This window comes from Kogia breviceps, chromosome 17 (assembly GCF_026419965.1).
Source record: "Kogia breviceps isolate mKogBre1 chromosome 17, mKogBre1 haplotype 1, whole genome shotgun sequence".
Taxonomy (NCBI): domain Eukaryota; kingdom Metazoa; phylum Chordata; class Mammalia; order Artiodactyla; family Physeteridae; genus Kogia; species Kogia breviceps.
Window position 1 is genome coordinate 50843384 of NC_081326.1, and position 16349 is coordinate 50859732.

Genomic DNA, 16349 nt, shown 5'->3' on the forward strand with positions numbered 1-16349 from the left:
AATAGGTTACATGTTACATCCTCATCTAACTAATGCCTGCTGTCCACTGATTTGTTTCTCTATTGCTATAATTTTCTTACTGTAAAAATGTTATATCAGTGGAGCCATACAATTTGTAACCTTTTGAGACTGACTTTAACTCAACATGTTGCCCTTTATCTCTGTTAGTGTCGTTGTATATGTCAATATTTTGTTCCTTTGTATTGCTAAATAATATTCCATCGTATAGAGGTATCATGGTCTGGTAATGCATTCACCATGGAAAGACATTTGAGTTGTTTACACAACGAAGTGGGCTTTATTCCAGATATGCAAGACTCTTGCTTTAATATTTGAAAATTGGTCAATGTAATTTATCATATTAAGAAGAAAATAAGAAAAAGCACATGATCATGTCAACTGATAGGAAAAAAGCATTTGACAAAATTCAGTACCCATTTATGATGAAAAAAACAACTCAGCAATAGAAGGAAACTACTTCAATTTGATAAAAAGCATCTACAAAACTTGCATCTAGCATGGTACTTGATGAAAGACTAAATACATTAAGATTGAGAAGAAGACAAGGATATGCACTTACCACATGTTTGTTATAGTACTTGATGATTTAGTTGGTGCAGTAAGATAAAGGAATAAAAAGCATACAGATTGGAAAGGAAGAAGTAAAACTGTCTCTGTTTAGAGATAATCTGATTGTCAACATGTAAATCCCAGGAAATCTCCAAGAACATCTTGGAACTAATAAGTGAGTTTAGCAAGATCACAGAATACTACAAGGTCTGCAGAAATTTTATATGCTAGCAATGAAGACATTTTCATTTACAGTTGCTAAAAAATACAATATTAAGTATAAATTTAAGAAAATCTGTGGGATATGTTTGCTGAAAACTACAAATGCTAATGAAAGAAGAGCTAAATAAATGGAGAGACATACCATATTCATGGATTGGGAGGCAACATAGTAAAGACGTCAGTTGTACCCCAAATGATCTGTGGGTTTAATACAATTTCTATCCTGAAGGAGTCTTTGTAGATAGACTTTCTAAAATTTATATGAATAAGAATAGCATACACAACTTTGAAAATGAAGATAAAGTGGAAGGAATTAGACTGCAAGATACCAAGACTTACTATGTAGCTACTACAGCAGTCAGGAAAGTATGGTATTGTTACTGATTGTGTGGTTTTGCCAGAGTGATAGACACATAGAACATGGAACAGAATATAGAGTCCAGAATAGACTCACACCAGTTTGGCAAACTATTCAGTGGAGGAATTGTGCTGGGCTGATTGAATATTCAACAAATGGTGTTGGAACAGTTGGGAATTTATAGCAAAAAAACCCCTAAACCTAGACCTCACACCTTAAAAAAATATTCAGAATGGGTCATGGATCTTAATGTATTGTGTAAAACTAAAATTTTTAGGAAAAAAACATGAAGAAACCCCTTTGACCTAGGGTTAGGCCAAAATTCTTCAGGTGACAACAAGAGGTAATCCTTATTTAAAAATATGAATAAATTGAACTCTTAAAAAAAAAATTTGTTCTGAGACCCTGTTAAAGAAGTGGAAAGACAAGCCATGGACAGAAAATACTTCCAGACATATTCAATAAAGGACTTGTGTCCAGAATATATAAAGAACTTTCAAAATTTAATAGTAAGAAAAAAATCCAATTAGAAAATAGGCAGAAGACTTGAACAGACATTTCATCAAAGAGGCTGTAGTGATGGCACATGAAAAGATGTTCAACGTAGTTAGCTATTATTAGGGAAGTGCAAATTGCAGCTATAATGAGATACCACTGAAAACCTATTAGAATGGCTAAAATAAAACAACTGTGCTGATGATTATGCAAAACAACTTGGAAATGTCAGATGTTTAGCTTCTCTGGAAAACGGTTTTTCATATACTTTTATATTATCACATACCTTTCATTTGAAGCACTTATCACTTTAATCATTTTCAGGTGATTTCCCCCCCAGCCTCCACCGCAGGTTCTTTAATTACATGAGGTCCGAGACCATATCTGTTTTTGCCCACTATTGTCATTTCAGTTTTTAGCATGGAAGCTACACACACACATACACACACACACACCCACACACACACACACACACACACACACACACGTTCATATACTCATCTCTCTCTATTTATATATTTGCATTTATTTTTGCACCCAATTGTAATAATCATAATGAGGTGTAGAAGGTATGAACTTTGCATTACAGTAGACATAGTAGAAAGCAAGAATAAATCAAGTCTTCTAAACTTATTGTTTCTTAGCATAAAAATATAATTAATAATTAGATCTTGATGCCCAAAGTTAAATTAGAAACATTGCAACAGACCATTTAATCCACAAATGACTGAATTCCAATAAGGTCAATTGCATCTCTACTATTTAATATAAAAACACAAACATTATAAGAATGCACAACTCATTTTCAAGTCTAAGTTCTGGAAAAATTCCTCTATCTCAACAAACTGCTGCCACCAACACAAACTTAGAGACATTAGTTTGGCAAATAAGTCACTAATAATGAGATATGTACTTGCAGATGTCCAAGTAATCATGAACATTTCCAAACAGTGAATGTACAGTAACTTCGAGGAAATCTGAGTTTATGCCTAACAAACTTGAGAGATACACTACTAAAGAATCCCTAATTGCAAATTCAGTTCCTTTTTAGGCAACTTAAATATTACATGAAAACATGGATACGAATTATGTGAAAATGTGATTGTATCAGATGAATGACCCAAAAAGTTGAAGTTTATCAAAAAGCATGTTCTTTAAAAACTCTAGGTAACAGTGTGTACCAAAATATCACATCAATTTAAAATCAATTTGAAGCTCTCCAGAGTGGTAACTGTAGAGTGGTTTCAAGAGTTGGCCTCAAATGACAGCTGATTTTGGATCCAGTTTCACTATACTGGTCTACGTGTCATACTCAGTATGACAGAGAACTGGAGACAACACAGCTCCACTGGTTGATAATTCCCCAATGTCTCCCCTAGTCTGACTTTAAAAAATACGGGAATAACTATGACTACAGTTCTTGTGAGGGGAATCAAAGTTGGGTGGTTCCAGATAAAAACAATTGAAGAAAATTGTCTTGCTAAAAATAGCTTCAAGTAACATGATATATATGCTGATTTTAAAAAACTAATGGCTTTTGGGAAATAGACATGGTACAAATGTTTGCATCACAAATTGTTGCATCACAAATGGCACCCAAGAGTCAGAACTCTGATGCTTGCACAAATGCAATCTTAATGAATATTAGAATGAGAGGGAGTTTTAAAAAACAAGTTTTAAAGATGTAAAAATAGTTAAATACAATATTTTTTTCCCATGGGGTGGGGGTTACTGCTAAATATTTCATTTTTCTGCATATGATTTCTCTAACGTTTTTCCCACAATATTTACTAGTCTAAAGAGAATCATAATACAGTATTTTCTGTTAATTATATCCCAATTTAGCTTAGCAACTTTAAACTTAATTTTCTATTAACAAATCTCAAATATCATTAGACTAGTTTTTGAATTAACAGTCATTGATTAGAAATAACAAAAAATGGGGCTTCCCTGGTGGCACAGTGGTTGAGATTCTGCCTGCCGATGCGGGGGATATGGGTTCGTGCCCCGGTCCGGGAGGATCCCACATGCCGCGGAGCGGCTGGGCCCGTGAGCCATGGCCGCTGAGCCTGCGCGTCCGGAGCCTGTGCTCCTCAGCGGGAGAGGCCACAGCAGTGAGGGGCCCGTGTATTGCAAAAAAAAAAAAAAAAAAAAAAAAGAAAAGAAAAGAAATAACAAAAAATGATTTTCAATTGTATTCTTTTCCTTCCACAAGCTTATAGAAGTACGCCACCTAGAGTAAATTTTATAATTTTTAAAGTATAAAAACTGCTGGGCTGGTTTTATTATTCTAAACTACAAAAAGGCACATTTTAATCAAAATAAAGCTAAATATTGTAATGTGGAATTTTTCATATATTTTCTGTTTTGATGTGACTTTCTTAATATTACTGTATATAAAATAGACTCTTTTTCAATAGTTCCAGATTAAGCAATTTACACAATGTGCCCTCTCGAGATGGTTAACAAATCAAGTTCAGGAGTTATAATTTTTGAAACCTGATTCAATGACATTAGGTAATCTTAACATGCTATTACCAACTAAAATAACTATGGAAATATTTGAGAGATAATATAATAATGAGTTTTGGATATATACATAAGTACACACACAGTATACTAGGCAATGTTAAAAATCATTGACTTTTTTTTCTTTTTTTCCCCCAACTTTATTGAAATGTAACTGACATATAACATTGTGTAAGTTTAAGATGTACAAAGTAATGATCAGATACATGTATATATTGCAAATTATTTACCACAATGAGGTTAAGTAACACATCTTTAACCTCATATAATTACTATATTGTTGTTACAGTGAGAACACTTAAGATTTATTCTCACAGCAACCTTCAAGTATGCAATATGGTATTGTTAACTATAATTCATACTATACATTAGATCCCCAGAAATTATTCATTTTAGAATTAAAAGTTTATGCCCTTTGTCCAGCATCTCACCATTTTTTCTGATCTCCAGCCTCTGGTAACCATCAATCTATTCTATGAGTTTGACGTTTTTAGATTCCACGTATAAGTGAGATCATATGGTATTTGTCTTTCTCTGACTTATTTCACTTAGCTTAATGCCCTCAAAAGCCATCCATCTTGTCACAAGTGGCAGGATTTCCTTATTTTTTATGGCTGAATTATATTCCATTGCATATATATATATATATATATATATATATATATATATATATATATCACATTTTCTTTATCTATTCATCCATTGATGGACACTTGGATTGTTTCCGTGTCCTGGCTATTATGAATAATGCTGCACTGAACATGGGAGTGCAGATATCTTTTCAAGGTAGTAATTTCATTTCCTTTAGCTATATATTCAGAAGTGGGATTGCTGGGTCATATGGTAGTTCTGTTTTTAATTTTTTAAAGGAATCTCCACACTGTTTTTCATTGACTGTTTCAATTTACATTTCCCACCAACAGTGTACCAGGGTTCCTATTTCTCCACATCCTCTCCAGCATGTGTTATCTCTGGTCTTTTTAATGATAGCCATTCTAACAGGTGTGAGGTGGTATCTTATTGTGGTTTTGATTTGCATTTCCCTGTTGACTGTTGATATTGAGCACTCTTATACTTGGTGGCCACTGTATGTATGTCTTCCTTGGAAAGAGTTTTTGCCCATTTTTAAATTGGATTTTCTCTTTTTTTTTTTCTTTTTTTTTTTGCTATTGAGGTGTGTGAGTTCCTTATATTTCTTAGGTTGCCTTTTCATTTTGTTGATTGATTCTTTTGCTGTGCAGAAGTTTTTTAGTTTGATATAGTCTTACTTGTTGATTTTTGCTTTAGTTGTTTGTGTTTTTGGTGTCATATCCAAAAAGTTATTGCAAAGACTGATGCCAAGGAGCTTTTTCACTGTTTTTTTCTAGGTATTTTCTGTGTTTAAGGCCTTAATCCATTTCAAGGTAATTTTTGTGAGAAGTGTAAGATAGACATCCAATTTCATTCTTTGTATGTGGATATCCAGTTTCCCCAGCATCATTTATTGAAGAAACTATTCTTTCCCCATTGAGTATTCTTGATTCCTTGTCAAATATTTGTTGAGCTTTTGTGCGTGGATTTATTTCTGAGAGCTCTCTATTCTGATTTATTTGTCTATGTGTCTGTTTTTATGCCTGTGCCATACTGTTTTCATTACTACAGCTTTGTGATATAGTTTGGAATCAGGATGTGTTATGCTTCCAGCTTTGTTCTTTCTCAAGATTGATTTGATTAATCAGGGTCTTTTGTGGCTCAATAGAAATTTTAGGATTGTTTTTTGTTTCTGTGAAAATTTTCATTGGGATTACACTGAATCTATAGATGGCTTTGGGTAGTTATAGACATTTTAACAATATTAACTCTTCTGATCCATGAACATGGAATATCTCCCATTTATTTGTATCTTTAATTTTTTTCATCAATGTCTTATAATTTTCAATGTACAGATCTTTCACTTTCTTGGTTAAATTTATTCCTAAGTATTTTATTGTTTTTGATGCCATTGTAAATGGGATTGTTATTTTTATTTCTTATTAAGATAGTTCATTGTTAGTATATAGAAACACAACTGATTTTTATATGCAGATTTTACTGAATTTATTTGTTCCTATCTGACTTGGTATCAGGATAATGCTGGCCTTCTAAAATAAGTTTGGGAGTGTTTTCTCCTCTTCTGTTTTTGGGAAGAGTTTGAGAAAAGTTGGCATTAATTATTCTTTAAATGTTTGGTAGAATTCACCAGTAAAGGCATTAGTTCCTGGGCTTCTCTTCGTTAGGAGATTTTTGATTACTGATTTAATCTTCCTGACTAGTATTTGGTCTTCAGATTTTCTGTTTCTTCCGAATTTAGTTTTGGTAGGTTGTATGTTTCTAGGAATTTGTCCATTTCTTTTAGGTTGTCCAATTGTTGGTGTATGATTGTTCATAGTGGTTTCTTAGGACCCTTTGTATTTCTTTGGTATCAGTAGTAATGTCTCCTCTTTCATTTATAATTTTATTTATTTAAGTCCACTCTTCTTTTTTCTTGGAAAACCTAGCTAAAAGTTTGTGAATTTTATCTTTTTACAAAGCAAACTCTTAGTTTCACTGATTTTTTTTTTCTATTTTCCTATTCTCTATTTCATTGTTTTCTGCACAGATCTTTATTATCTACTTACCTCTGCTAACTTTGGGCTTAATTATTTTTCTTTTTCTAGTTCCTTGAGGTGTAAAGTTAGGATATTTATTTAAAATCTTTCTTTTTGTAATGTAAGCATTTATTGCTATGAACTTTTCTTTTGCATAGGTTTTACTGCATCCCATACCTTTTGGCATGTGGTGTCTCCAATATCATATGTTTTGATACATTTTCTAATTTATCTTTGATTTCATCTTTGACTCATTAGTTTTTCAGGAGTATATTATTTAATTTCCATGTGTTTATAAAATTTCCAGCTCTCCTCATGTATTGATTTCTAGTTTAATATCATTGTGATCAAAAAAGATACTTAGTGTGGTTTCAATGTTTTAAATTTGCTGAAACTTTTGTGACCTAACATATGATCTATTCTGGAAAATGTTCCACGTGCACTTGAGAATGTATATTTTGCTGCTGTTGAATGGAATGTTCCATATATGTTTTTAGGTCCTTTTGGTTTAGAGTACAGTTTAATTTCCACATTTCCTTATAGATATTCTGTCTCCATGATATATATCCATTGTTAAAAGTGAGGTATTGAAGTCTCCTCCTATTATTGTATTGCTAGCTGTTATTTCTTTCACATATGTTAGCATTTGCTTAATATATTTAGGTACTCTGTGTTGGGTTCATATATATTTATAATTGTTATAGCCTCTTGATGAATTGACCTCTTTATCATTATATAATGACCTTAGTTTCCTGTTACAGTTTTTGATTTAAAGTCTATTTTGTCTGATATAAATATAGCTACCCTGCTCTCTCTTGGGTTTCACTTACATGATATATATTTTTTCATTCCTTCTCTTTGAGACTATGTGTGTCCTTGAAGTTGAAATGTGTCTCCTTTAGGTATCATATAGTTGGGTCTGGGTTTTTAAAAATTCATTTAGTCACTCTATGCCTTTTGATTGGAGATTTAATCCACTTACATTTAAAGAAATTATTGATAGTAGAGACTTACTATTGTCATCTTTTAAATTGTTTTCTGGCTCTTTTGTAGTTTTTTTGTTCATTTCTTCCTTTCTAACTGTCTTCCTTTGTAAGTTGATTATTTTCCATAGTGGTATACTTTGATTCCTTTCTTTTTATGTTGTGTGTATCTAGTATAGTTTTTTGTTTTGCATTTATCCTGAGGCTTACATAGAGCATCTTAATGGATATAGCAGTCTATTTTAAGCTGATAACAACTTAACTTTGATTGTATACAAAACTCTACCCTTTTACTCCTCTCCCCACATTTTGTTTTTGATGTCACAATTTATATCTTTTTACATTGTGTATCTATTAACAAATTATAGTAACTATAGCTATATTTACTACTTTTTCCTTTAAGCTTTATTGTAGAGTTAAGTGGTTAGCACACAACCATATCATAGTATTAGAGTATTTTGAATCAGACTATATACTAAACGTCACCAGTATGTTGTATATTTTCATATGTTTTCACGTTACTAATTAGCATCCTTTCATTTCAGGTTGAAGAACTCCTTTCAGCATTTCTTATAAGGCAAGTCTAGTGGTGATCAGATCCCTCAGCTGTTGTTTGTTAGGGAAGTGTTTATCTCACCTTCATTTCTGATGGACAACTTTGCCAGGTAAAGTATTTGTGGATGGCAGTTTTTTTCTTTCAGCACTTTGAATGTATCATCTCACTCTCTCCCACCCTGCAAGGTTTGAGAAGTCCACTGATAACCTTATTGGGGTTCCCTTTTATGAGAGAAAAATATCTTTTCCTTATGGCTGCTTTTACAATTCCCTCTTTGATTTTAGACAGTTTTATTATAGTGTGTCTTGGAGAAGATTGTTTTGGATTGAAATTTTCGGGTGACCTGTTAACTTAATGAATTTGGATGTCCAAATCTGTCCCCAGGTTTAGGAAATTCTCAGACATTGTTTCTTTAAATAAGCTTTCTACCCCTTTCTCCCTCTTTTCTCCCTCTAGGACTTCAATTATGCCTAGGTTGTTTCTCTTAATCTTTTACCATTAGTCCTGTAGGTTTTCCTCATTCCTTTTCATTCTTTTTATTCTTTTTGCTTCTCACTGGATAATTCAAATGATCTGTGTTTGGACTCACTATTTCTTTCTTTTGCTTTGTTTGTGCCATCTGCTCTTAAAGCTCTTATTGACTTTTTCAGTGCAGTCATTGTGTTCTCCAGTTCCAAAATTTTTCTTTGGCTCTTTTTCATGTTTTCTGTTTGTTGAACTTCTTGTTTTGTTCTTATATTATTTTCCGGACTTCAATAATTGTTTATCTGTGTTCTCTTACAACTCTCTGAGAATCTTTATAACAATTATTTTGAATTCTTTATTGGGAAATTCCTGGATCTCCATTTCTTTGGCATCATTTACTGAAAATTTACTGTGTTCCTTTGGTGGTATCATATTTACCTGATTCTTTATGATGCCAGTAGTCTTGCATAGGTGTCTGCACTTTTGAAGAAGCAGTCACCTCTGCCAGACTTTATGGACTGATTTCAGTAAGAAAAGACCTTCACTTGTGTGGTGGAGCATGCTGATGCATCATGTGACCCTGGGTCTAGTGGTTCAGGGCACCAAGTGTGCATGCACGTGGTGGCTCTGGGTCCTGTGGAGGGGCGTACCGTCTCAATGGCTTGGCCAACTGGAGTACATAGTATCAGAAATTATGTGGTCCTTGGTGAGCACTGTGGGGGAATCTTCAGTGGCTGCGAGGGTTATTGGTTCTTCAGCCGTGCTTCCAGGTCCAGTGACTAGGGACCAAGCCAGTGGTGGTAGCTGGAGTCAGGTGTATGTGGATCTGGGGGCCAGCTGCAGGTTCCTGTGTAATGATAGGGGCTGGTTGCAGGTACACACATAGTGATAGGGGCCAGGGCAAGCAGCACGTGCCAAGGTCAACTGGGCATACTGGCAGTTGTGGGGCCCTGGCTGTCAGCATACACTCCTGTGACTGCAGGGTCTTGCCACAGGTGCATTCAATGCAGCGAAGGTTGGTGACAGGAATCAAACTGGAGGTGTACAAGTGCACAGCTGGAGGAGCTAGCCCCAAGCATGCACATAGCATTGGGGGTCAGCCACGGGGGTCTAAGGCTGTGTTTTGCACTCATGCAGCCACAGAGCCAGGATGCCAGTGCAGATCCCAGGCTCTGATAGGGAGGGAAGTGGGGAGTGAGGAGAGGTACTCAGGCATTTGGCATCTGTAAACATGAAAACCTGTGGGGCACAAGCCAGATAAATCTGTAGGGGTTCTGTTGTGGTTGTGCTGGTTTCTTCAGTAGCAAAATCTGCTCGGGTCTTCTGTAGAGGAGTTTGCTGGGAATCACGGTCACTTCCACTGCGTGGCTGATACTGGTAGCCCTTGCCCTTCTTCCTTATTCCTAGTTGTATCTATATGTCTCAGCTTCACCAGTCTCTTGGTGGGCTGAAACTGAAGTGGATTCTTCTTATAGTGAACTGAGAGGCAGGGGAAGCTGATGACTCACCCTGCTCTCTCTTTCCCAGTGAAGGGAACTCTTTCTAGCTGGGGAGTTCCTTCCTGGCCTAGGGAGATGAGGGAGGCAAAATGAAGCTGTCCTTCCTATCCTTTTTGTGTGTTTATTCTCAGGATTTTTGTTCCACTGTGTTGCTAAAGTATCTTAAGTGGACGCCTGAGTTCTCCCAGAGCTGGCTTTGTTCATGGATAGCGGTCTAATTGTTGATCCTTGTGGGGAGATGGAGTCTGAGGTCTCCTACTTTGCCATCTTGGTGATGTCACTCCTCAGAATTGACATTTCATAGTGACTGTGATGGGGGAAGATTGCATGAAATTGAGTACAAAATATTTTGGATTTGAAACCAAAGCTATATGGAGAGGTCTATCTTATCTCTGAGACTCTATCTTATCTCTGCTTTAAAAGATCATTTTCTCTTCTAGTTTTTGTGTCAGTTGATAGGTGATGCTTGGAATTTTTGCTTTGGGAGTTCAGAATTTGAAACAGTTGTGGGCAAATGATGCTTCTTGTAACATCCTACAAGGGATCAGATTTTCTAATGAAATATCGCTTTGATTTATTTGTGTCCTTGTATAGGTGATTTTGATTTCTACACTTATCCAGAGAAAAAGTTCCTGCAGAGTAGAGGTCTTGTCTTCAGTTTCATTTCCTTACATTATCTAACACATACTTTTGCCACAGGGAATGCTTATAAATATTTGTTGATATCATATTTTGTCTCCAAGCTAACTGAAGTCAGTGAGGAGCGTCATTCAATTGCTAAACTTTAATAGTCAAATTAGGTTATCAGACTATGAATTTAATTAGCAAAGTTTGAAAACTCTTCATGGTTTTTTTTTTAATTTAGTATGGCAAATTTTATTTAAGGCATAGCAAAGCCTCCTTGATAGCAGTTATGTATTACAGAAGTTCAGAATGAAAGATTTATAAAATTTCTCAACCCACTAAAAATATAAACCAGACAGAAAAATTACCCATTGAGTAATAGTAAATGTCAGTGTTTTAAAAAAAAACTAACTTATTTTTTAGTTACAAGGGACACATGCATTTTATTTATAATATAGCTTCAAGACTTTAAATATGCTGCCCAGAATATCTTCCAGTTGCTATGGGGAGTTCTGTTATTCGTCAATGTAGGGTTTCCTACTTGGCAGCATTATGTATTTATGATGGCATCTGTGTTTGCTGGTTGTTGCATTTGCAGTGGAACTTGTATTTCAGCCAGTTGAAGAGGGAGGGAAAAAGAAAGTAAATTAAACCTGACTTCTTGGCAACGAAGTAGTAGCTTCTTGTTACTTGGACTCATATATTCCAAGAACACCAAACGTAACTGCAGTTGTGTGCCATAGTTACTCTACCTATAATTGACTATATTTGCATTGTAATAAACTTGTATAATAATATTAAAACCAAAAAGTTAAAAACTAAAATATTATATCTTGTCAGTTGACATGCACTTTTCAAGCAGAATTTTAATATGGGAAACTAGCTATTAGAATGATGCTTATTTTTTCCTGGTCAAAGAAAAATTGTCATTATCATCAATATTGTCAATATCAACAATCATTTTGTAAGCTTTCATTTACTTAAAAATAAGTGAAAATCTAAATGAACTAATTAAAAAACATTTTTCCTCAACTTTTATGAGAGAAACAACAGAAAATAAAAGTGAACTTATTAATATCTAGGATTTCTTTTTAAAAACAACTAGTATATTTTAGAGTCAGTGTACATTTATCTCAAGCCAGTATTCCAAACCCATATACATCTACCACATTAACCTGTAATATTTGATATTTGTAAAGGTTATCTTCAGATATCCCAGGAAGTACCTTTTTAATATTAAGAACCTAGAAACACCTTCTCAGCATTGATTCATACTATATACAACTGAGAATTAACTCCTTAATGTTGACATATGAAATTATATTCATGAATTATATTCATCTAGATTTGTGGATTGTGTTCATTTTAATTTACGTAATTCATTTTATTTTTTGAACACTGGCAGTCTCTGAGGCATAGTTTAGTTAAATATCTACTAAGTTAACTTTTAACTTTGTGTTTACCCCAACTATGTTGCACAATTATATTCCCTGTTCTCTGGAAGCTTATGAAATCGATACACTGGTGGTACCAGTATGCATAAAACAGAAGTGAATATGGTGACAAAAATCTAATATTTAGATCTTGCCCTCAAGATGCTTACAATTTAGTTTGAAAGACAGTGAATAAGAATGAAAATTCTATTAGTGTACATGGGAAATAACTGTCCAGTAGAATAATATGTGAGTAATTCTTATTGCCTAGTGACTTAGTATGTTAGTGCCGTACAGCTTCAGATGAAGATGTCACTGCAGTTCAGAAGGTTCTGTAAAAACTTGAGGGAAGGGGAGGGACTTGGCCTTGATACTGAAAGATGGATAGTTTTTTTTCTTTATTTGAAAAAAAATTTTTTTTAAGATGGATAATTTTAGATGGAGTGTTGGCATTCTAGGTTGGGGTAACAATTTATGCATCAATATTAGAGAGGAGAAAACCACCTTCTAGAGGCACAGTGGCTAGGCCTTTTTTGCTAGGATGAGAGTTTAGAGAAGTAAGTATAGAGAAAGAATGGGGGGAAGTATTAATTATTAGAACAAATATTTCTCTAGCACTTTACAATTTATAAGGGATTTCTATGTAATTCTAATTTAATCTTAAATACCTGTGATGCAGTATCTTTATTACTTCTATTTTAAAAATAAATCCAGAACTAAGGCAACTGGGAATTATTGTTACAAAATAAAAATGAACAAAATATAAATGTAAGGTTTGATAGTCTAAAGAGAAAATATAAAAGAAATTAGGTTAGAGTGGAAAAAATTGATAATCTGTTTAATCTTTCATTGTAAGGAGACAGTTTAAAGGTAAAACATATAGTTTCAAAAGTGACATCAAAGATTTTTATAATTTTTTTTCTTACCTTTAGAGAGATCTTTTACTTAGTAACCGTATCTTCTGTGAAGATTAAATTTTTATGAATTTCAGTATTGCCTTCCATTTATTTAAAAATTTTTTTAATTTAAAAATAATCATGATTCCACCATTTGTTCCTGAAGTTATTTATATTTACCCTTCTGAAGTACTCCTTTGCAAGCTGTAAATATTCATAAGAATGTTCAATAAAAGTTGGCAATGATTATTTTGGGGTGATGGAATATTAGATTTTTTAGTTTCTTCCTGGCACTTTTCAGTATACTTGCTAAACCAAATCTGCATCATTTTTTTTTTCTAAAACATTAAAGGCATTATTCTTAAAATTTAAAAATTCCATACAAGTGCTGTTCTGAGGAATATACTTTGGGAATCACTGATGTAGATAATTATTTCCTAACCTTTTTGGATGAATGATCTCTTTCACAATAATATATGATTTTGCCAACTCAGGAATTTAAAAAATTATTTTCTGATTTTCCTATGGCATATAACAAAGTAAGTTAGCAAAAAGTTTTCATAATTATTTTATTCTCATGATGACATAAGAGAAAATGTTGCTACCTATTAGTATGTCTTCACAAATATAGCACTGATGATAGTGGGTTTTATTACCAGTTAAAATAAAGCCAAATTGGATATAATCACCACGGTCATTTATTTTATTAGCAGTGCTTTTTTTTTTTTTTTTTTTTTTTTTTTTTTGCGGTATGCGGGCCTCTCACTGTTGTGGCCTCTCCCGTTGTGGAGCACAGGCTCCGGACGCGCAGGCCCAGCGGCCATGGCTCACGGGCTTAGTTGCTCCGCGGCATGTGGGATCTTCCCGGACCAGGGCACGAACCCGTGTTTCCTACATCGGCAGGCGGATTCTCAACCACTGCGCCACCAGGGAAGCCCTAGCAGTGCTTTTTGAGGTACAAGAAATACTGGTGCACTTTTAAAGAATTTTGATCAGACAGATTGAACTAATGGGTCTGAAGATCATTTTGAGGCAGATTTGCACGTTTATCATGTTTGTACTCATTAATGTGTATTTTATTATTTTCTTGTGTTATCTTTCTTCAGCCAATGACTGATTATGCGTATAAACTAGTAATAAGGGACCAAAAATAGATGATTTAAAACTAAGCAATGATTAATACCTTCATGATGACTGGTAATGCTTTGCTGAGTTATAAACTGACAGTGTCTATGTATGGAGGCCCTTCCTCTGATTTCCAATAATCACTGTACATTCTTACAGCACTTGCACTCCTAGGCTCTCCAGTTTTCATTTTAGATGGAAATTTTTAAAAAGTTATTAACATATTAAGAAGTAGATACTGAAACAGATAACATTGTTAATTTAACATCATGATTCCTTATAAGACCTTTGTGAATCCGTGATGATTGCTGTTTGGGAAACGGCCATACAGAAATTGATATAGGCATAGGCTTCCATGTAATTCTTAAGGAAAAGAGAGAATTTAGCAAGGAGAGTAGAAAGTTAGGGATTGAAGTTTAAGGCTTACTAAAATTTGGGGAGTGGAAGAAGAAAAAATAGTAGAGGATAGAGAACTAAGGAAATACAATTACAGAGGAATAACCATTGAATGAATGACATTACATACTTTATCTCATTTCATACTCAGTTTAAATGAGAAAGTTACAACTAAGAAAGATGAATAATTTGCCCCCAGTCACCCAATAAATGGTAGAGCAATGATGATTCAAAACAAGATCTGTAATAAAGTTCATGCTTTATCCTCCTCAGCATTCCATCTCTCTCGTTCAGAGATGTCAGAATCAGAAGAGGGAGGATATAATAAAAATTAAAGGAAGAATTTTTTTTTAAAGAAGATGTTGGGGGTAGGAGTTTATTAATTAATTTATTTTTGCTGTGTTGTGTCTTCGTTTCTGTGTGAGGACTTTTCTCTAGTTCTGGCAAGCGGGGGCCACTCTTCATCGCGGTGCGCGTGCCTCTCACTATCGCGACCCCTCTCCCGTTGCGGAGCGCAGGCTCAGCGGCCATGGCTCACGGGCTGAGTTGCTCCGCGGCATGTGGGATCATCCCAGACCAAGGCTCGAACCCTTGTCCCCTGCATTAGCAGGCAGATTCTCAACCACTGTGCCACCAGGGAAGCCCTAAAGGAAGAATTTTAACAAGAAAGTATTCTGCATTAGATGTGGCAGGGGTGTCAGGCAAAAAGAGATCTCAGAAAAGATCACTGGAACTGGCAGAGGCCTTGAAGGGCCAGGTCTAACATCCAGAAAAGGCAAAGCCATATTCTGTGAAGTTAAGGGGACTTGTTTTCTCTGTTAACACAAGACTTGTGCTTTATACTACTAGTGTGGTATCTTGCTCATTTTTTCCTTGTATCCCTAAGGCTTAGCATGGCATTTTGCCTACAGTAGGCACCAGGCTAAGATCTTGCAAATGTATGACTGATATAGATTATAGGTCTAAAAGGTCTTGAAACAGTCTGGTGGATATTGAAGATCCAAAGGGTGATGGCACTCTGAAGGGCGATCCACAGAAGGACTGATGATTTGAAGATGGTGGTAAATGAACATAATATGATGTTAAATGGTGAAAAACAAAGATGGGTGGTATATGAATCATTGAGACCTGCTTCTGGAGACCAAGAAGGTTGTGCCTCTCCCTTACTCTGTCTCTTCCTAGCCACTGTGAGTCAGTAATACCACCAAAACCCACAAGTTTGGATGAAGTTGGGGGGGGGTGTCACAGAAATTTTGGTCTATTTTAAATTGATGACAACTTAAATTTTTAAAGAATTTGAGATATAAAAATGTACTAGTGATGATAAATGTTTTTTCAATAGGTGAAGAAAAAACATTTAGTATGATAACATACACATTTATGAATTTAAAAAATCAATGAAAATTGGGCAAAGTACATGAACAGGTAATTTAAAGAAGGAGATACTTAGCAAAATACAGCTCAATAAATATTTATTGAATAAAAAGTAGGCTATGGTAGAATTAGATTTATACCATAAGAAGGAGAAACAACAAGTAGCTTGATTACCAAGAGCTTTGTATGTCATACTTTGGAGCATGGAATTTATCCTG

At 34.6% G+C, this 16349-nt stretch overlaps 1 long non-coding RNA gene across 1 annotated transcript in view; it reads left to right on the top strand.

The window, feature by feature from the left end:
- Positions 1-8308: 8308 nt before the first annotated feature.
- The window catches only part of LOC136792944 (uncharacterized), a 197544-nt gene continuing 189503 nt past the window's right edge, over positions 8309-16349 (top strand). The window contains exon 1 of the long non-coding RNA XR_010837588.1: positions 8309-8428. This is a non-coding gene — a long non-coding RNA (uncharacterized lncRNA). The remainder of the gene's footprint in view (positions 8429-16349) is intronic.